Source organism: Coregonus clupeaformis, chromosome 5 (assembly GCF_020615455.1).
Source record: "Coregonus clupeaformis isolate EN_2021a chromosome 5, ASM2061545v1, whole genome shotgun sequence".
NCBI lineage: Eukaryota > Metazoa > Chordata > Actinopteri > Salmoniformes > Salmonidae > Coregonus > Coregonus clupeaformis.
The window spans coordinates 46,382,392-46,404,806 of record NC_059196.1 but is presented as its reverse complement, the minus strand read 5'-3'; the positions used below and the strand labels follow the sequence as shown (position 1 = coordinate 46,404,806).

The 22,415-nt window shown below is 42.2% G+C and overlaps 1 pseudogene; it reads left to right on the top strand.

Annotated features, from left to right (window-relative positions):
* The first annotated feature begins 261 nt into the window (after window positions 1-261).
* LOC123484398 lies at window positions 262-21,482 on the top strand (annotated as a pseudogene).
* The last annotated feature ends 933 nt before the right edge of the window (window positions 21,483-22,415 follow it).

The window sequence follows — 22,415 nt, the reverse complement described above, 5'->3', positions numbered from 1 at the left end:
CAGCTGATTTGTGTGTCTGTGAATTTGCCTTTGATCCTCTCTTTGGCCGTGTGTGTGCGCATGCATACTGGTTGGAAATGCGAACAACATTTTGGACACTTTTTGTATGTGTGTGCATACCTCCCAAACCCACTTCCCTCTATGTCCAAAGTCTTAACATGGGCATCAGTGCGTATGTGTGTGAACCCCTCTAACCCCCCTCTCTCTGTCTCTCTCTGTAGGGTGCAGGTGAGAGGAAGAGGGAACTTATGACCAGTATTAGGATGGCCAGTGAAGGATCCAGTAGCATCCCCAGCCCTGTGGTGCGACAGATCGACAAGCAGTTCCTGATCTGCAGCATATGCCTGGACCGCTACGACAACCCCAAAGTGCTGCCCTGCCTCCATACCTTCTGTGAGAGGTGTGTGTGCGCTGCCTGCCTGCCTGCCTGCCTGCCTGCCTGTCTCTCATTTTGTTCTATATGTCCAGTTTGGGAGAGTGCGTGAGCTTGATTGTCTTTGAGAGTGAGATTTATCGGTTGGCAAACGTGTGAATATTCTGCCAATTAAGGGTGATAGAAAGTGATGCTTGCTCATGCTTGCTCATCACGCAACCTTAGATTTGAAGATGACCCAACTAAAGATTTAAAAAAGTGTCTTTCCTTTTGTCATGGACAGGGAACTCCGCTGAATATAGAAACTAAATACTGTAGCTTCACAAAAAGTCTTTATTTTCTGTGACTACATTTGGTCTGTCCGTGTCACCCTCCTAGACTAGCTGTCTTTGTCCCTGAGAGAAGAAGGGAGAGCTCAGTGCCTGTCTCTGCGTTCTGTATAGCATCTAGAGCGTGACATTACTCAATTAGATTTGATGATGCTGTTGTACGAAGATGCTTTCTTTCGCTCATTTTCTCTCTCTATCGTTCTCTTTCGCATTCTCTCTCTCTCTTTCTCCTTCTGTCTCTTTGTCTCTGATTGTCTCTCCCCATCCTCTTTTTCCTCACTCTGTCCCTCCATCTTTCAGTCTAATCTCTCTCTGTTCATTTCGGACTCAGTATGATGCAGGCAACTGTGTGGTAAATCTAAAATGTGACTTTGATGAGAATGGTAAAGATTTCATTTAGTTGAGGGCAGTGGTGTAAAGTACTTAAGTAAAAATACTTTAAAGTACTACTTAAGTAGTTTTTTGCGGTATCTGTACTTTACTTTACTATTTATATTTTTGACTACTTTTACTTTTACTTCAATACATTCCTAAAGAAAATCATGTACTTTTTACTCCATACATTTTCCCTGACACCCAAAAGTACTCCTTACATTTTGAATGCTTAGCAGTACAGGAAAATGGTCCAATTCACACACTTACAGTATTAAGAGAACATCCCTGGTCATCCATACGGCCTCTGATCTGGCGGACTCACTAAACACAAGTGTTGGAGTGTGCCCCTGGCTATCAGTAAACTTTCTTTTTTTAAACATGAAAATGGTGCTGTCTGGTTTGCTTAATATAAGGAATTTGAAATGATTAATACTTTTACTTTTGATACGTAAGTATATTTTAGCAATTACATTAACTTTTGATTCTTAAGTATATTTAAAACCAAATACTTTTCAACTTTTACTCAAGTAGTATTTTACTGGGTGACTTTCAGTTTTACTTGAGTCATTTTCTATTAAGCTATCTTTACTTTTACTCAAGTATGACAATTGGGTACTTTTTCCACCACTGGTTGAGGGGCAGAAAACTTTAACTTGATTGACATGTTAGGTTTTTCTTCCATTTTAATTCACAGTGTTGACTGATGACCATCTGACAACTTAATTAATCAGGGAATTAAACAGTTAATTAATTAATTAATTACTGTCTCTGTGAAAATTGTGTATGACTGGATTGGTTTAATTCTAACTAGCTGTTCATGTTTAAAGAGAGAGGGTGAGTCTTGTTTTATATATTTTGTGCAACTTAAAAATAAAATATATATGTATGTACTTCTGCCATATATCAGGTACCCAAACGTATTGCAGGACACATTCATAGGCTATCTAGGGCTAGGCAGTGTGTGACTGTGAATCCCACCCCTTCATACAATGTGTTATAGTCACTCACTGGTATTATAAGTCAGTGTTGTTGGTGTATGGTGGAAATAACCCAATGTGTGCATACTACAACATTTTAGGATTTTGGTAGTGTTTTAGTCCTGTAAAGCCATAGAATGTAATGAAAACCCCTTTTTCCTGACAAGTAGAATATATATACTAGACTAGAGTCATAATTACATAGAAGTATGATAAATACATGTATGTCTGTTGCATCCCAAATGTCAACCTATTCCTTATTTAGAGCACTACTTTTGACCAGGGCCCATAGGTGCCATTTTGGAGACAGGCATGTAGCCTGTATTTTCTGTGAAGACATACATATACCTGTAGGTATTAGGGCTGTGGTGGTATATACATAGTCTAGAAACACTAGTAGGTATATCCACATCTCAGACATTTAACTCCACCCTCCTACCCTCCTCCCTCCTGTCCAGGTGCCTGCAGAACTACATCCCCGCCCACAGCCTGACGCTGTCGTGCCCCGTGTGCCGCCAGACGTCCATCCTGCCGGAGAAAGGCGTGGCGGCGCTGCAGAGCAACTTCTTCATCACCAACCTGATGGACGTGCTGCAGCGGCCCCCCAGCGACAGCCGCAGCCAGGAGAACGCCGTGTTGGAGACCATCAACTCTGTGGCCACGGGACAACCGCTCTCCTGCCCCAACCACGTAGGAAATGTAGGCTATAACGACAGACACTCTCTCGCGCACACACACATACAGCTAATCATTTCCATCTATCAGTGTCCATATAACGCTACTGCGGGAGTAAATGATTCTACCGATAGGTCACCTTGTTGAAATTACAGTGGTGGTCGGGGGTGATATCGATGTCATTTAACAGTCTAGACATGCCTCAGCAGGAGATTCCGTTACATTCAACTCTCTTACAGCTCTTGCGCTCTTTCGCTTTCGCGCTCTCTCGTCACCATAGCAACGTTTATTTGTATGGGCTACTGGAACAGGGGCACTACCACACTGGCACTGCACTCCTAAGTGGGGGTAATGAATTGCTTCAAAGCTTGATACAGAGGTTTACTACAGGGTGATGTTTTGGAGTAAAAAAATATTTTAGATTAATTGTTTGGTGTATTTTTTTATATAGTTAAGAGGAAATAAATGTTAGATTTCGACAGTATTTTGTACCCTCATGTACATACTTTTTCTGGGAGTATGTGGTTAGTGCAGTGCTTCTCAATTATTTTCTGTTACGCCCCCTAGGAAGAAGTAAACATTTCGCTCCCCAATCTCCGCAGCGACTGTAAATAGTATAATTTGTCTATAAAATTGCTTATAAGTACACCTCTGCATAACATTGTATCCTTATTAACATTAAAGAAAAGAAAAAAGAGATATAGATCAATTTACAACAAATAATAACTTTATTAACATTGTTTTTTAGTCTGTAACAGAAAATACTTAAAGTGCATCAATTTGCCTGAAATTTAAAAAAATAATGACAATTTTTTTGACCATTTGGTACTGAAAAATAAAATATAATCAATAAATAATAATACATTCAAATTGATCAGCAACATTAACTCAGGAGCACAATATATGAAACACTTTGACCTATAAAACAATTTGTGCTGATAAAAAAAAAAGAGGAAGTCAGGATTAATGGCTACAATGAGCACGTTTTGCAGTGCACAGCTTTTTGAAGCGGGGTTTGAAGCATGATACTGCAACCCAGCTCCTGCTCAATGTTTAGCTGGGACCTGTACTTGGTCTTTAGTGCAGCAACAGCAGAGAAGCCAGTCTCACAAAGATAAGATGTTGCAAAAGGAAGAAGAATGCCCATGGCCCTCTGCCCCTAAGAGTGGATACTGCCTCTCTACACTCAGCCAGAATTCACTCAGTGTCTGTGATGTGAACCTCATTCTCAATGTGGAGTCAGATGTCATTATCAATGAACTGGTCCTCCTCTGCAGAGCTGAAACCAGTTGGAGCTGGTGCCTTGAATGGATCTCTCTACACCAGTCATATTGGGAACTGTTTTCAGGGGAAGTACTTTTTAAAGAATCCCATCAGTGATGAAATATGGTCCTTAATATATGGAATCACTGAGGTGGCATCATAGTCAGTAGTGTCAACAAATTCATGCAGGTTCTCGAATGAATCAGTATTTCCCCTTCATCAAGTCGCCTGCCGCACATTGCAAGCTTTGAGTGAAAGATCTTGTCTGTGACCTGAGGGAGGTGTTTAACTCTTTCCTTTGAAGCTGTAGATGTAGTTCATTTAGCTTTCCAAATATATCACTCAGGTAGGCTAGCTTTGCCAGGAAGTTCTCATCACTAAATTTCTCTGCGAGGTCATACTTGTGCTCCAGCTCCGGAAAACATTCTTATCTGTCTCTGAGCTCAAAAACTCAGGACAAGACTTTCCTCGTGACAGCCACCTTGCTTCACTGTGAAACAGCACAGCTTGATGTTCAGCTCCAATCTCCTCCACAGATAGCAGAGAAGACTCCTTTGTTTTTAGTCGCTTTATAAAATTGACTACACCTACAATGTCAGTCATAACCTCACTTAATTCAGAGGAAAGGTGCCTGATGCCAGTGCTTTTCTGTGTATAACACAGGTGTCCACTCAGCATTAGGGTGAGGCCTTCTTGATGAGTGCCCCAAGTCCTTTTTCTCATCCCTGCCATGGTCTGTGCACCATCACTGCAAACACCAATGCAGTTCTCCCACTGGGCCATTCTCAGTCAGGAAGCAGTTCAGCATTTTGAATAGCTCTTCAGCTGCGGCTCTGTTTCGACATATTTACAAAAGTAGATCCTCACACTGGGTGTTTGTCATGTCAAAACGTACATGATAAACAAACAGTCTTTTGTTGCTGTCAGTCGCTTCATCGAACTGTAAGGCAAAACGTTTGTCTTTGAGTTCATCTACCATTTGTTTCTTTAAGATCGTTAGGCAATGTCATTTATACGTCTGGCGACAGTGTCATTGGACAGAGGGATAGTTTTTATTTTTGCAGCACTTCTGCGTCATCAGCATGACAGAGACCATGCTCAATGCTGCAGGCAGTATCAGCTCCTCTGCTATGGATTTTTTGCACTTAGCCACCTTATAGATGCTAACAGTGCTGTGGTTTACTGAAGTGCTATTCACAAAGCGGGACGATTGTTGCAATATGTGGCACGTTTACGAGAAAAACTCGCGGCTTATCAGCGTGATTGGGGTGTAATGTCTTTAAGTGACGCCTTAATTTATTTGGCTATGCTGTCCGCTACCAACATCTTTTGACACCGAAGAACATACCGGTTCTTTCCTCGTCTCCCACCGTAGTCACAGTGAAGCCAAAGCGCTACATAAACGCTTCTCCTCATATTTCCTCGTCTTAGCTTTCGGGAGACTTACGTTTGTCTCATTATCTCCGTCTCTCTCCGCCTTTCTTTTCATCCCTGTTAAATATTTTTCCATGGTGTCTCTTAAGGGTTTGTATGTGCACTTCATATCTCCTGCTCTGTGCTGTGTGCTCTTCTTCGGTGCAAAAAAAACCTACTCCTCTGAAAAAAAAGCCACTATTTGAGAAGGACTGGGTTAGTGCTTTCGGCACACCCTGCACAGTATGCATTTGCAATCATGTCAGGGGGAAGGAAAAGGGAGAGAGAAAATGGATTCTCTTACCATTTCTTGACGTTGACCTTTAAAACTCTTGCTTTGTGCCTAGGTGATGGAGTTCTACTGCCCGCCGTGGTTGAGACAGCCATGTGCCAGGAGGACGAGCGCGAGCACGCCGAGCACCCCACTGTGCCCTCAAAGATGTGGTCGAACAGCACAAGGCCTCGCTGCAGGACCAGCTTGACGCCATCAAAAACCGGGCAGGGTCCAATACATACCCCTGTGGGACATGTTATATAACTTATTTTACAACCAGAGAAACAAAATTACAACCAGAAAATAACGACTTTAATAATAATTATGACATCCCATCGCACACTGGACACAGTCAAAAAAAAGGTAATGGCCCAACACACACCCTGGGGAAAGTGGGTTAATGGCGCGATCTTTTGGTTGTATTTGTACACAGAATACATGATACGTTCTTCCCCAATTTGTACTAGTGTATGATTTTTCCTATTAGACTCAAAGTCCTTCATCTACCTATTTTGGACCTTAGGCTATGTATATGTATCAGAGGCAACTAAGCATTATCCCTGATGGCCCATTAGTTTGAGGGACAGAATGCTCCATTCTAAAAGTGATTTAGTCAGTCAGCTAATTTTGACCTAAGACTGATCTCTCCCTCCCTTCCTTCAGGCTACCTGAAATCGACTCGCGACCCTGCAGGTGCTGTCGGAGATCCTGCAGCAGCTGACCAATCAGAAGAGCTCCATCGAGGGGGACATCCACACCACGGGCGACGAGCTGCAGAAGACCCTGAACGTCCGCAAGAGTGTCCTGCTCATGGAGCTGAGGACTTCACGGCCTCAAGCAGAAGGTGAGAACCCCCAACATTTTGGTTGAGTGAGACGTTTAGAACCTTTTCTTGTGGGTTTCTGATTGTTTCATCAATCTGTTTGGTGCACACAGACAATATGATACGGAATTAGAGGCAGGTGGTCAATGAAAGTAAATAGATATATGATTAACAGATAAAGGAAAGACATTTCTAAACATGGGCATAGTTTTAAAACCAATAATGAACGGCATTATACTCAGGATGTGAACAAGAAAATACTGAAAATAGATTCTTTTCCCAATCTGAAGAACTGAAACGTTTTCCTGATTCCAATGTGCCTTCCTAGAAACAAATCTATCTCCCTAAAAGAGATTTGTTTGTTTAATCTCAATTAGAAATAGCAATAAATTCCTCAGTTCTACTATCCCACACAGCACGCAGAGGCTCTGTTTCTACTTTGCGTGCCAGTGGCTCAGCTGTGGATCAGGCAGTTCTCTGATAAATTATTAAATAAAACATGGATTGGTAGGGCTGGAGGGGGAGAGACAGACTGCTAGGGCAGAGGCTGCCGCCCCACCCAGCCCAGCGTACCAATCACCACAGGCTGGCCTAGCGCCCCAACGCCTCCCTTAGGGGGAGCAGAACACCATCACACATGGGAATGATTCACAGTAGGACTGGCAGTGGGAGCAGACAGAGTGCTGCACAAAGGAAGGGAGGACTTTTCTCTGTCTGCCCTTTTCTATAGGGTGTGGACTGTGCATACTTTTTATCTTTCTATATCTAGGCTTTGGTGTTGTGTGTCTACCTCTCTATCTAGTTGGTTATTTAGGCTTTGAAAAGTGCTGAGCTGTTCATGTTTCAAAGAGAGCGGGTAAAGTCTTTGGAAAGCAGAGGGGTTGATACAGTGGGGTTCTAGTTACAGTGGTGTAGGTTTCCACAGTGCAATGCACTACGTGAGTGTGCACTGTATCTCCCTGCCGTTGGGCGTCCTCTTTCTATATATATAATATCTTTTGTGTTAGCTTTCAGAGGGTGAGTCTTATACAGTATGGAAGCAAGGGTTGATGTAGATAGTGGTGGGAGAAATTAGTTTTGGTTGGGGGACTTTGATAGCTCAATGGCTGCTCTTGTTGTCAAGAGGAGGGAGTGTAATAGCCAGATGCAGGTGAGTGTGTGTGTGTGTGTGTGAGAGACTGTATGTGCATAGGTGCATGTATCTAGTGTTTCGACCCAGCCCTGTAGCAATTTTGTGCTGTGGTGTTGGATGTAACAAGTGGATAACTACGATCAGTTAGTCAACACGCTACAGTATGCCTATACCCAGTTGATGTTTAAAAGTCTACTTAGCTTAGTCTGCAATGATTTTCAAAATGGATTCAATGGCTAAAAATCCAATCTGCACACATACCCCATAATGACAAAGCGTAAACAGATTTAGAAATCTTTCGCAAAAATAAAAACGTATTTACATAAGTATTCAGACCCTTTGCTATGAGACTCGAAATTGAGCCCAGGTACATCCTGTTTCTGACTGATCATCCTTGAGGTGTTTCCAACTTGATTGGAGTCCACTTGTGGTAAATTCAAATGATTGAAATGATTTGGAAAGGAACTACACTTGTCTATATAAGGTCCCACTGTTGACAGTGCATGTCAGAGCAAAAACAAGCCATGAGGTCGAAAAGGAATTGTCCGTAGAGCTCTGAGACAGGATTGTGTCGAGGCACAGATCTGGGAAGGGTACCAAAAATGACTGGGCAGCATTGAAGGTCCCCAAGAACACAGTGGCCTCCATCATTCTCAAATGAGAAGAAGTTTGGTACTCACCAAGACTCTTCCTAGAGCTGCCGCCCTTGGCCAAACTGAGCAATTGGGGGAGAAGGGCCTCCGTCAGGAGGTGACCAAGAACCCGATGGTCACTGACAGAGCTCCAGAGTTCCTCTGTGGAGATGGGAGAACCTTCCAGAAGGACAATCCATTCTGCAGCACTCCACCAATCAGGCCTTTATGGTAGAATGGCCAGACGGAAGCCACTCCTCAGTAAAAGCCACGACAGCCCGCTTTGGAGTTTGCCAAAAAAGGAACCTGAAGGACTCTCAGACCATGAGAAACAAGATTCTCTGGTCTGATGAAACCGAGATTGAACTCTTTGGCCTGAATGCCAAGCGTCACGTCTGGAGGAAACCTGGCACCATCCCTACGGTGACGCATTGGTGGTGGCAGCATCATGCTGTGGGGTTGTTTTTCTTCGGCAGGTACTGGGAGACTATCGGATCGGGGGAAAGATGAATGGAGCAAAGAGAGATCCTTGATGAAAACCTGTTCCAGAGCGCTCAGGACCAGATCAAACTGCGAAGGTTCACCTTCCAACAGGACAACGACCCTAAGCACACAGCCAAGACAACGCAGAAGTGGCTTTGGGACAAGTCTCTCAATGTCCTTGAGTGGCCTGCCAGAGACCGGCTTGAACTCCGATCAACGTCTCTGGAGAGACCTTAAAAATAACTGTGCAGCGACACTCCCCCTTCCAAGCTGACAGAGATTGAGAGGATCTGCAGAGAAGAATGGGAGAGAAACTCTCCAGGAAACAGGTGTACCAAGCTTGTAGCGTCTTATACCCAGCTGTAATCGCTGCCAAAGGTGCTTCAACAAAGTACTGAGTAAAGGGGTCTGAATACTTATGTAAATGTGGATATTTCTGTTTTTGTTTTTTATACATTTGCAAACATTTCCAAAAAAACATGTTTTTGTCATTATGGGGTATTGTGTGTAGATTGATGAGGGGGAAAAACAACTATTTAATCATTTTTAGAATAAGGCTGTAACGTAACAAAGTGGAAAAGACTTCAAGGGTCCGAATCACTCCCAACTGTACTGTATTTGTATAGTATTTGTGTGCGCACATTTGTTAGGTGAATGTGTTAGTCAAACAGATGTTTGACAGATGTTTGTGTTTTTTTACATTGACAGACGGTGTGTGTGCGTTACGTGTGTCGTGCGTGTGTCCGTGCGTGCAATGACAGGGATTGTATATGTGTGTGTGCAAGCCGTGTGTGTGTGTTGTGTCAGCGCCTCACAGATGTTTGTGTCTACATTAACAGTCCCGTACATGCATGCGCCACATGCATCTCCATTCACACCCCACCTGACACCCTCTCTACACCCCTCTCTACTATCCCGCGCCCCATCACTCTTTTCCCCTCTCTACAATGTGTTTCTCCCAGGTGCTCCAAGCCCAGCTGGACACATTACTCCAGGCCAAGATGGCATCAACAGTAGCTGCATCTTTACCGAGCAGGCACTGAGCCACGCCACCGAGGCTTCGAGGTCCCGCTCGGTCAAGAAGCAGATGAGTGAGCGGCTCAGCGAGCTGGCCGTGCAAAGCTCCCCCTCCAGCCCGGGGGAGAACGACCCAGCTGGACTTTCTGGTGGAGACTGAGGGCACTCAAGAAGTCCATCCACAACCTGGGTACTATAAGTTACCACGAACGCCGTGGCGTCCGAGGCAGTGGCCACGAGCGAGGGCCTGAGGCAGTGCGTGGCGGGCCTCACCCACTCTGTCACCATCACACCACAAGGACAAGGATGGTGAGCTGTGTAGGCGATGGGGAAAGCCAACATCACGGCGGAGATTGCCACTCCGGACGGTAGTGGGGCGACGTGCGTAGACACTGGACAACAAGAACGGGACATCGAGTATCTGTACACGGCGCCGAAGAGGGTAGTTTGACGCTGTCGCTGCCATGTCTGTACGACCAGCATATTAAAGGTAGTCCCTTTAAGATTAGCGACAAAGTCGGGCGGATGTGTCGCCTGTTCAGACGGAGAGCGCTAAGAAGAGGTTGAAGTCGCGGGAGTAGCCACGTCAAGCAGAAGGCCAACAAGAGGCCAGCCAGTATGTACAGCACAGGAAGAGGAAAAGAGAAACCTTATCGAAGATGACCTAATTTTCAGGATCGGTAATGGTTTACGCTTTATCATTGGTGTTTCAACAGATTTAAAGGGAAGGTTCAACTAACACATTTAAAGGGACAGTTCATCTAAGACACAAAATGGACAGTTCACCTAATACATAATTATATTTTGTAGTGTTGCACAGTATGCAAAACATTACTTTTTCAATACTAGAACATGAGACAAAAGAAGAAACCTGCACACTGCTCTTAAGCTAGTATCACTGCTCTTTAATAAGCATGCAATTACGGTCTCAAGGCCTTCGTCAGAGCTTTTGTTTTATTAGCACCCTTATGTAGACATAGCTTCACCCACATCTGTTCCATGCATCAAATGGGGTTGAGTCGAGGGAAAATAATTGTTAGCCCAAATATAACAATGTGCATTTCATAAATATTCGAATAAAGTATGTACATAAACGTATAAACACGTCTGTAAAACCACAATGAGGACATCGACCCACCAAGCAAGTTCCATTAATCATTAGGTACAGCACAAGAAAAAATGTCAGAGTAAATTGAAATGGGGGCATTCATTCATGTTCACATTTATAACACAACATCACATAGGCACTTCATCAATGAAGACCACTTTAGGAAATAATGTCTGAGGGTGAAAATCGAAAAACATTCTCTTTTGCTCAGAGTATTATTTATACCACCTCCCCTGTCGATATCTAAACTTTCTCTATGCCACAAAATCTAAAGGTAGAAATGTCATGTTTTCTGGTCATTAAAATTGTGTTTAACAGATTTAAAGCGGGAAGCTCAACTAACAAATGTATAGGGATAGTTCACCTAATACATAATTATATGTTGTAGTGTTGCACGTATACCGAAACTTCTGTACTTTTCCGATACTAGAACATGAAAATCGGTTCGGTACTTGAATTTTGGTTACTTTCTGTACTTCTGTCAAAATGTGTCTCACAGATCAACTCTCTATCAGCTCAGCGATGTCCCCCTTATAGCGTGAGGCGCGCACCGTACCTGCTCCACTTACTCATTGCTAGCCTGTAAAGGGATTCTGGACTGCATCATGTTAGCTCCCCACTCTGCACACAGAAGTTAACACACTTGAATAATGCGAAACGGCATGTCGAAAATGTTTAAACTGTTAATTAGTGTTCGCAAAACAATGTCCAAACAGGCTAGAACACTTTACAATGCAAGAAGATACGGTTAGCGTCAAGCTTTAATAATAAAATAATACCGTATTGGTCCGAATATAAGACGACCCTGATTATAAGACGACCCCCCGTTTTTCAACACAAACATTTAGAAAAAACAGATTTGCAGACTAGATTTGCCGAACAAAGAACTTCATTTTATTTTACAAATAACAATATTAAAAAACACAGTGAATTAAAACACAAAGGCAAACTATGTACAGTATGATTCAAAATTAATATTCAAGCAATAATAAAGCAACATTTTTTTAAATAACAGAGAAAATACAGGCCACACATTTAACTAAACTTAACAAAAATTCGCCAAACTTCTCCTCCGATGTCTCTATCCCTCACACACGTCCTCTGCCCCGCTGTGTTCGCTCCCGCTGTCATCGCTCCCCCAGCTGCTCCGCTTCCACCGGCTCCTCCCAAAGCACGTCGTCCTCGCTGCCGTCCAATGCATTTGAGATGCAACATTAAAGCCATCGATGATGTCTCTGTGAGGGAATAAGCATCCCATGCATGCAGGATCCATTCACACAGTAGACTTCTCTCCGAAGTCTGACGGCGCGTTGGGCCAAACTCGTTCTCCGTCTAAGTGACAGTCCATTACGCCGCATCATCCTACGACACCAGCCGAGGCTGGCTTTAAATCCAGTGATGTTGAGCTCTCTGGCGATTTCCAGGGCCTTAACCTGGATGACAGCAGCTCTGGTAATGGGCATTCCCTCACTTCTTTTTTCCCTGACATCTTCAAAACCCTCCGGTCAACCTCAATGAAACGACCACTTTGAGGACCACGGAAGGATTTTCGCTGACTGTTAGCATCAGACGTTGTTTTTCTGCTCGCCATCTTCTTGCATTACACTTCAGTAATCCCCGAATGTTCTTGGCAGCTTGGCAGTTGTTAGATGACTCTGCCTTATTGACAACCATTATTTTGAAATTGGCATCATAAGCTCCTCCGCTGTTGTTTATTGACCTGGCCCACTTTTGAGCCACTTTGTCTCTAAATGGTCAGCCTGTCTTACCTCCATCTTTAAACACCGGTAACGGGCTGGTTGTTAAGGACGCCTCTTCCCTCCGTCCGGAACGGAATTTTGGCGCCATCTGTGCCCGCGAATGTGTATTGACATTTAAAGGGAGCGCCGAAGAAGAGAAACTGCGCTCTGAATACTAGACCCCGGAATATAAGACGACCCGACTTTTTGGACCTATTTCGAGGGGAAAAAAGGCCGGTCTTATATTCGGACTAATCTGATAATAATAATATGCCATTTAGCAGACGCTTTTATCCAAAGCGACTTAGTCATGCGTGCATACATTTTTGTGTATGGGTGGTCCCGGGATCGAACCCACTACTGGCTACACTTTCCTTGCTAGCTTACAGCTGAAGCTAACATCATTTTACTACCATAGTACTTTGTTTGTGATTTAATATGCAAACTATAGCGCAAAATGTGCTGATTTCAAAGCTGATTGCCACCAAAAACTTTATTCATTCACTTAATCGGTCTCCTATTGAATATGCATTCACCTGTATTGTGATAGGCCTAAGCTACATTTACATTTTAGTAATTTAACAGATGCTTTTATCCAGAGCGACTTACAGCAGTGAATGCATACATTTTCGTACTGGTCCCCCGTGGGAATCGAACCCACAACCCTGGCGTTGCAAGCGCCATGCTCTACCAACTGAACCACACGGGACCAAACTGTTATTTACCCAGTTTATCAATAGAGATTTACCATTCAAATAAATTGTTACCATTTATGTTATGTAGTTAGATTGGTAAAAACAAAGTCAAATATAGATATTTATGATTCAACATTTTGATGTAAAAAAACAAAACTCTAAAGATGCCAAACGATTGAACAGAGCAGTAGCTGAGTTTATCTGTCTGGATCAAGTGCCATTCTGTGACTTTGGCTAATATAACCTTTTTTTGCTGTGGTATCATTTTGGTGTCGAGTATCGTTGATGGTATTGAGTATCATGATACTAAACCTAGTATTGGTATCGAAGTCAAAATTCTAGTATCATGACAACACTAATATGTTATGAGTTACTAGTCAGAGTTATACATGGGTGGAATTGGAAAAAAGGTCACTCCGGAACGACCATTGTAAGAATAATACAGTTCGTCAAAATGTTTTCACTTAATAAACTCTTAATCTACACTCATATGATGAATAAGCATTACGGGGGAATTTGACGCTTGTTTATTTCCTGCCTTCCAGGTACAAAGGGAAGAAACAAAGGGGAATTCACCAATCTACAGGGTGTGGCTGCCTCCTCAGTAGGCAAGGTGTTGATAGCAGACAGCAATAACCAGTGTGTTCAGGTAAGGGAACTGGAGAATGTCATCTCTAGCTATATATCATAGATCATTAATTAAACCCATGTCGTTGACGCGACTTAAGACCATGACTGAATCCCAAAAAGCACCCTATTTCTAAGTGCACTACTTTTGACCAAGGCCTGTTGAGCTAATGCTCAGGCATTACTATTACTGTTAGAGCTAACAGAGGTCTCAAGGCAAGGTTACTCGTCACACAAATGTAGTTCGGCCAACTACCTCACTAAAAACATTTGGCTTCAAAAGGTAACTAGCAGTCATATAATGGATTGCAATAATAGATTGCGTTTACATAACACTTTTCACTAGTTCTCGAAGTGGTTAACACTGTACAGTAGAATGTCTTATATTCCGATGATACCAGTTGTTCAGGGTAGGATCAACAAGCACATTATGCTTCTTCTTCTCTTGGCCTGAGGGAAATAGCAGAGGGAATTGTGGGATGCTGGTGGGCTGAGCACAATGACTCATCATCGCTATTGAACATAATTAGCTTTGTCATCTCCATGGAGACCAACCATCAGCTGTCCATCCTCCCTTTAATGCATTTGAGTTGAAAAGGGCTGAGAATATGTTCAATCAAATGAACATACAAGCACTTGTGTTTTTGTAGATTTGCTTTGTTGATCTGTGGATTTACATGGCTTGAATACCAGATGTTTTTATTTATTTATTTATTTACCACAGCACACATTTATTTTTGCGTGAGCACATAATTTGTTATTTCATGTAATACAAGTTAGGCATGATAAAATACTTTTCTACTGTAGTTAGACTCTTTCATCCTAATATTTAAAACATTTACATAAGAGTGGTAGTTGGTATCTAGCTCAGCGCTGTTCAATTCTGGACCTGGAGAGCCAAAACATTTTTTTTCTACCTGGTAGTTAATCGCACTCACCTGGTGTCCCAGGTCTGAATTAGTCCCTGAATGGAAGGAGAGGATGAAAAACAGAAGTGTTTTGGCCCTCCAGGACTGGAATTGAACAGCCCTGCGTCTAGCTCATATCTCTGAAGTCGTTCTGCCTTGACTTAGTCACAGTGGTATCTTTTGACTGTGAGTTCTCACCAGAGCTCTTTGAGGTGTGTCTGAAGAGATTGTCTGAAGAATATTCTTCTGATATAGACTGGATGAAAACAAGACTCGGTTAAGAGCTCTGACTGCTCGGATGCTTTGTATTGATTTGCTGTATATCATGGTGCTTTTGCAAATGTGAAAATATGGCAAAGATACCAACTGTAAATTGGCATCAGGACAGTAACAATTCCAGTTCAATAATTGAAAAGTGTCATTTATTTATCATATCAAAGAGGATTTTCAAATCATTTCCTTAAAGGACTGAATAAAAAAAGAGCCCTGACTATCCATTGATTACGTTTTTTATATTTCAAAGCATTTTGACAATCAGACCATCTTCAGTCATGTGATTCGGCCCTGTGTTTCTTTCGCAGATCTTCTCTAACGACGGTCTGTTCAAGAGTCGCTTTGGGGTGCGGGGACGGTCTCCAGGGCAACTGCAGCGGCCCACAGGAGTGGCGGTCCACCCCAACGGTGACATCATCATAGCCGACTATGACAACAAGTGGGTTAGCATCTTCTCCAGCGATGGAAAGTTCAAGGTGAGTTAAACGTTTATACAATGCCGTCATTTATCCTGGAATCCACACTAGATATCGCTCTGTTCCACTTTACTGATTCAGTCTGGATCCGGAATCCTCAGTCTGGACCTGCCTTCATTGAAATCGTTTGTGCTGCTTTCTAGCCGCCCCAATTGTCGGCCCGAGTGCCTCTCAGTTGGAGCAGGTCCAGACTTCATCATTGAAGTGAAAATATATTGAAATGGAGGGCTATTCAGTTTGGATTCCAGTCTGTTCTGTCATATCAACTAATAGCTGCTGTCAGAATTTCTTTATCCTAAGTGATGCTTTGCATGGCTGATGCTCACTGATAATGGATAACTCAATGTGGGTATGCTTTCTGACTTGATTAGTCTTTTTCTACCCAGCAGAACCAGAAAAATAAGGTCCCATGCCACAGACTTTGACGTTAGCCTGAATTGAAACATTAACTTGAGATAACCTGTTTGTTATTTCTTTATATAAAATACCCAACAGAAATACTGGGGTATTATCCACTGTCCTTCCTGACTGTCCCTCTATCTCCCCCCAGAATAAGATTGGCTCGGGCAAGCTGATGGGCCCCAAAGGCGTGTCGGTAGACAGGAATGGCCACGTCATAATCGTGGACAACAAGGCGTGCTGCGTCTTCATCTTTCAGCCCAACGGCAAGCTGGTCACCAAGTTTGGTAACCGCGGAAACGGCGACCGGCAGTTTGCAGGTACACTCAATGGTAATGGTGTTGCACTCCCCTCTCCGCTCCCACTCTTTTGCTCCCACCACCTGCATGCGGAATGAGGACTCCCCCAGGCGAGTGACCTTTAGGACGTGACCGTGACCTTTGACCTTTCGAGCTATAACATTTTATTGTATTTTATCCTGCATGCTCTTCCTACTGTGTCGAAGCCCATTGCTTTTGTCAGTCGTGTGTGTGTGTGTGTGTTTCTCCATTCAATTCAATGTTTCAATTTTCAGTTAGCCCAACCTTATCTTAAAGGGGCAATCAGCAGTTGCTACATCCACTTTTGGACTTATAAATTAATTATATGTACCCATTCATTCTTGAAGAATATGAGCTTACTTCAACTGACATACCCCAATAGAACCCAAAATATAGCTTGTTTTACTCCAATGTTTGTAAACAAAGTAAACGTAAACAAACACTGTATAGCCTCAAAACATGATTAAAACCATCATGAGGGAAGCCCTACAATATTACATTTGTCTAAGTAGTGAGAGCACTCAGGAGCAGGCAGTGTTGAAAAGTAATCTTTAGACATGTTGTACTTTTCTTACATATCGTTTTGTAAATGACTAAAATAAGCAGACAACAAGAAAATTGTTGGAAAAAGGTGACGTTTTTGCTGTGAGCCAATGGGGTAACCTAGGTAACCACAGGTTGTTTTCCCCACAGGCTATTTACATGTAAATAAATAAACAAATAAATAAAATGTGAAAACAGTAAAAAATTAAAAGATTTAAAAAAACACAGTAGGCCTAAGCGTACACATAAATAGCGAATAACCTGTCAAAAACAACCATTTGTACAGCAGGACTCTCCAGTAGGGGAGAGGTAAATTGAGCCATTTTTTATATTCATCATCACTCTGTCAAGGGAAATATAGTATTCTTTCTAACAAAAATATCTACATACACTACCGGTCAGAAGTTTTAGAACACCTACTCATTCAAGGGTTTTTCTTTATTTGTACTATTTTCTACATTGTAGAAAAGCTGTCATCAAGGCAAAGGGTGGCTATTTGAAGAATCTCAAATCTCAAATATATTTTGATTTGTTTAACACTTTTTTGGGGTTACTACATGATTCCATATGTGTTATTTCATAGTTTTGATGTGTTCACTATTATTCTACAATGTAGAAAATAGTCAAATTAAAGAAAAACCCTTGAATGATTAAGTGTTCTAAAACTTTTGACCTGTAGTTTATATTTCGGGATGTTGTGTATCCCTGGAAATAACGAGAATTAATGTAAACACTACAGTTTTGAAAACATAGCTTGTCCAAAAAAAGTGGTCTCTTGGCACAACTTGTTGAGCTGCGGGACAGGGTAAGTTAAGCCGCCTACAATTTTCTGTACTGAATGAAATATTACAATTACCTTTTTAAAACCACGTCTCTTTATTTCCCAAACACAATCCAACACAATTACGATCGCGTTTTTGTCAAAATGTTTTTATAGAAAATTGGGACCTAACTTGCTTACCACTTTTTCCATATGGTTTCTTCCTTCACAGACTCCATGAAATGATGACCCTTCTTAAATATTTGGTCAAATTATTAATTTTGTGTATGGTTTCCTAGAAACAAGGGTGGCTCAATTTACCCCTTTGGCTCAACTTACCCCACTCTTCCCTATAGCTTTCCTTTCCTTCATTTTAAAATGAATTTATGATTACATTGTTTAATATGATATTTGGTTACAGTTTAACAGAATAAAATACATACAGTGGAATCAGTTTCTACATGTGTTTTGGCAGGCGTGTTTTGGCAGGTCTTTTCATAAACATATCACATCAAATGATACATTGTTTTAAATCAAGCCATTTGTCTTTATTAGTTTTATTACATTTACATGTAGGCTGTGGTACATGGCAGCTTAAAGCTGAATTATGTACACAGCACATAAAAGTAATTAAACAAGGAAACAAAAACAGTAAATCAGGAAGTCAGCATGGGAGCTGAAGCAGTTTGTCTTGGTAGTATCAGACAATGGCTTAAGTGGTGGAAGGCAGCGTCACAGGAATATGGGTCAGGATCAGACAGGTCCGGAGCCGTTTAACAGTGCACCTCGATGTCCCCGACGTCCGCAGCCGTCCGTAGCCGTCCGTAGCATAGCAGCTTGACTTTTGTAGCCATTCCTCCATACAAACAAGTAGCACCCACTTGGGTGATGTCCCGGCAGCCCGTCGCCAGAAAGTTCACTACTCATCGGTAGTACAGAGTAGGCTATTACAATCCTCAAGCCTCTGCCATCACCGCAAGACATCTCCACTTTCCTTTGTTTCGTTGTTTACATTGCCATAGGGGCAGGGTTAAATGCATGTACTATCTCTCTGTTTGATCCAGGTCCTCACTTTGCAGCAGTCAACCATAACAATGAGATAATTGTTACAGACTTCCATAATCATTCTGTGAAGGTAAGACCATCTCACCAATTACAAATTATTTGTACCCTTGTGAAAAAAAGAATGGTGTAACTTTTTTTTTTAAGGATGTGTACCCTTTCTGAAAAAGGGATATAATAATAATAATAATAATAATAATAATAGTAATAATAATAATTTATTCAACTTCTATAGCGCTTTTCATTACAAAAATAATCTCAAATCACTTGAAAAAGCTGTAAAATAGTGTGTACACTTATTAATATGAGATGATTAACGGAGCACCAGTCCAGTATTGGACAAAAATTGTATTCTAAGAAGACCTGGCTTACGAGTTAGTATAGCAATAACTATATAAGACTAACATTTTAACAATAGTAATTATTGGCTTATCTGAAGGAATGAATTATTTTGAGAATCAATTGGACTTCTTTACCAGAATAACATTTCTTTATATAATCAACATGTAATAACACTAATCAAAATATTTACATACATAATGAGAATGATAATGAAAAGATAGGAAATAGATTGGAAGACGAGGTGAAGACCTCGAGATCCTGAACATTAAATTATGTTATACTCAGTCTGTGATCAAAGTCTGTTGTGGCTTCTTGCTGATTCAGGCCGCATGGAGGAGAACAAAGGAAGAAGATGGCTGCGTGTCCTTTCTTGTTGAATTGTCCTTATGCTTGTCGCTCTTCTCTGTTGGCTCCTTGCTTGAGTTGCAGAGGCTGTGCTCTAATTGTCTTCTCCTTCTTTCCTTGAAGACAGTTAGCTTAAGTGTACCGTTCAGGCTACACTAGCTCTTTTAAGTCTTATGTTTTCTTCTGAGACTAAGTCTTCTTCTGAGCCTGTTTAGTGTGTGGGCACTTCCTTCCCAATGTCTGTACTGGTGGCTATACTTTTCCCCTAAGTTATCAGTTACCAGTTCTGGCCATTAAAGGCAAAGGTCCAGGGCCTATGGTCAGCCTGCTGGAGATGGAGGTCCAGAGTAAAGAGGGTAAAAGATAGGGGAGCAGTACTTTTATAGTCCTGCTAGGTCACATGGTTTCACCCCTAGGTGTCGAGCCATTTGTACGACCCATTGTCTTGGAGATGGAAAGTATTTTGGGGAGAAAATCTAAAGTTGGTTAAGGTCAATTCCACATTGTGTCCAGCATTGTTCAACATATGACATTCAAACGACACATTGCTACAAAGCAAAACAAACAGTGAATAAAATAAAACAGCTATAGGATAGAGTAGGTCTGCACTATGATTTTCAGACAGTGTTGAAAGTTTTGAGTGTTTCAAGCCTCCAACAGATGGTGCGACAGTCAATATGGAACCACATTGCTTGAGCAGAGGAAGGAGGTCAATGTGGGGAGATGAGTAGGTCCTCCGGAGACTGGCAGGCAGACAGCACAGGTCACTCTCCATTGAAAGCATCTCACTGGCGCCTCGTCCCCCCTGCCGTCTGACTGCGATTTCTCCATAGCCGTTGACTCTCTGGTCTTGTAGTGTAGAACGAGATGTTGTTTTTGAGCTCCCCAGTCTCCATTCACTCAGGATATTATGATGACAGGCCGCTCATAGGAAACCTCCCGAGCGATGAAGTCGTCACTGCCAGCTCGCCATGCATTAGTCCTCCTCATTGGGTCATGAGACCGCAGAAATAATTTGTAAAAATAGGCAGGGGGTATTCAAATCGAAATACACTAACGTGGTAGCATCGCTAGCTAGTTATCATGAGACGGCTGATTTGCAATGAATTCATGGGCAGGAAACAAATAGACGCAATCCAGATTTAATCTATAAACATTTGGCTATTCAAAACCAAAAATAAAGAAAAAAGATTCAAATAAAAAACATGTAGTAATTATTAAATATTTACAAAATGTACAGGAGCTCTCTGCCTAGGCGACCTCTTGGCAACATGGCACCCACCGAACCAAATGATGATGATGATGATGATGATATGTACCTTTTCTTTATATAAAAAGGGATTGTGTACCCTTCTGAAAAAAGGATGTGTACCTTTCTGCAGGTGTTCAACCCTGAGGGGGAGTTTCTTCTGAAGTTTGGTTCCAACGGGGAGGGGAACGGCCAGTTCAACGCCCCTACGGGGGTGGCGGTGGACGTCAACGGCAACATCATCGTAGCAGACTGGGGCAATAGCCGAATACAGGTGAGGCCAAAGAGCATGGAAGTGGGAGACATTGTTTTGGTGTTAACTAAACTGTAAATGAAAACATTTTTCTTGTCCTCTAGAATGCTCTTTAAAATATAATTTTATTATCAAATCATTTTGTTAGATTTATTATATTTGTATCTAGAGTAGTCAGTTAAATTTGGAATACCACTACCCCCCCTCTGTCTCCTCTCTCTCGCGCAGGTGTTTGATGGCAGTGGTTCGTTTCTCTCCTACATCAACACATCGGCAGACCCTCTCTACGGTCCCCAGGGCCTGGCCCTCACCTCCGATGGCCACGTGGTGGTGGCTGACTCTGGGAACCACTGCTTCAAAGTCTACCGTTACCTGCAGTAGCCCTCGCACACTTAGTAGACACACACACACACACACACTTATGCGTACACTCACATTCACAGATTCGCACACACGAAGACTTGCGCACACACACACACACACACCATCCTCAGTACGGAGTAATGGGTGGATTTGCACTCATCCACTAATTCAATCCCGCCATCCATCACCGTGCCATACAGAACCTCTCTCTAACCGTTCACCCTGACATGTGCCTCTGTAGCCTCCTTCATGACCTCTGACCTTTAAGCTTGTCCTCCACTGACCCCCTGGAGTTCACAAGAGAAACCCTGTATTTCCCCAGAAACGTTTATTTTCTACTGTCGGCCATGGGGAAGAGGAAGAAGAGAAGGAGAATTGGTCATGTGATGTAGGTGGGAGGGAGGGACTATGATTGAGATCTCCATGGATTGGAGGATGACCCCGCCCCTAATGTGATATACAGAAGTAGTAGTCGGGTGAAGTTGCCCCTAGATGCTGATCTTGGGTCAGTTTTGCATTTTCCCCACTAATCGTTAAGGTTAGGATTGGTGGCGTGGAAGCTGATCCTAGATCTGAATTTAGGGGAAATTTCACCCCAGAGCTGATATACAATACATTCCTTTTGTTTAAAGGGATCCTTGTTGGGACGATGAAAAATTATAACTGGGTATCATGGTTAGGTTGGACAAATTCTTCCTTTCGTTATTTATTGTTGTGACATGGCACTTGATGTAAAACTGGAAGTTAATGTTTATCATGCAATGAAATTAAAGTATGGAAGTTGTTGCTAATATTAGTTGACGGTCACCAATGTGTATGGAAGTGAGATTGAAAGGAAGTAAAAATCTAAAATAAAGTGCCTGGACTTTGACACAGACTAGCTCCAAAAATATCTCATTCCCCAATTTCAATTAATTAGATTGTTTCACTTTCTTGGCATCCCATTATTATTATTATTTGGCATCAATGATCACCACAAAGTAATCTCCGCTAAAGTAGCTTCTAGTAAAATGTTCTCAGTGAAAATGAGAGTTATCTACAGGTATCTCTACCCACCTCACCTGTTCAATTTCATACGTAGGACCTAAAATATATCAGGGTATTTTTTAAGCATGGTATATATAACAAGTGCATGCAACGCTGTCCGAAAACCTTCCCACAAACATTTGTGAAACATTCCCAAACAT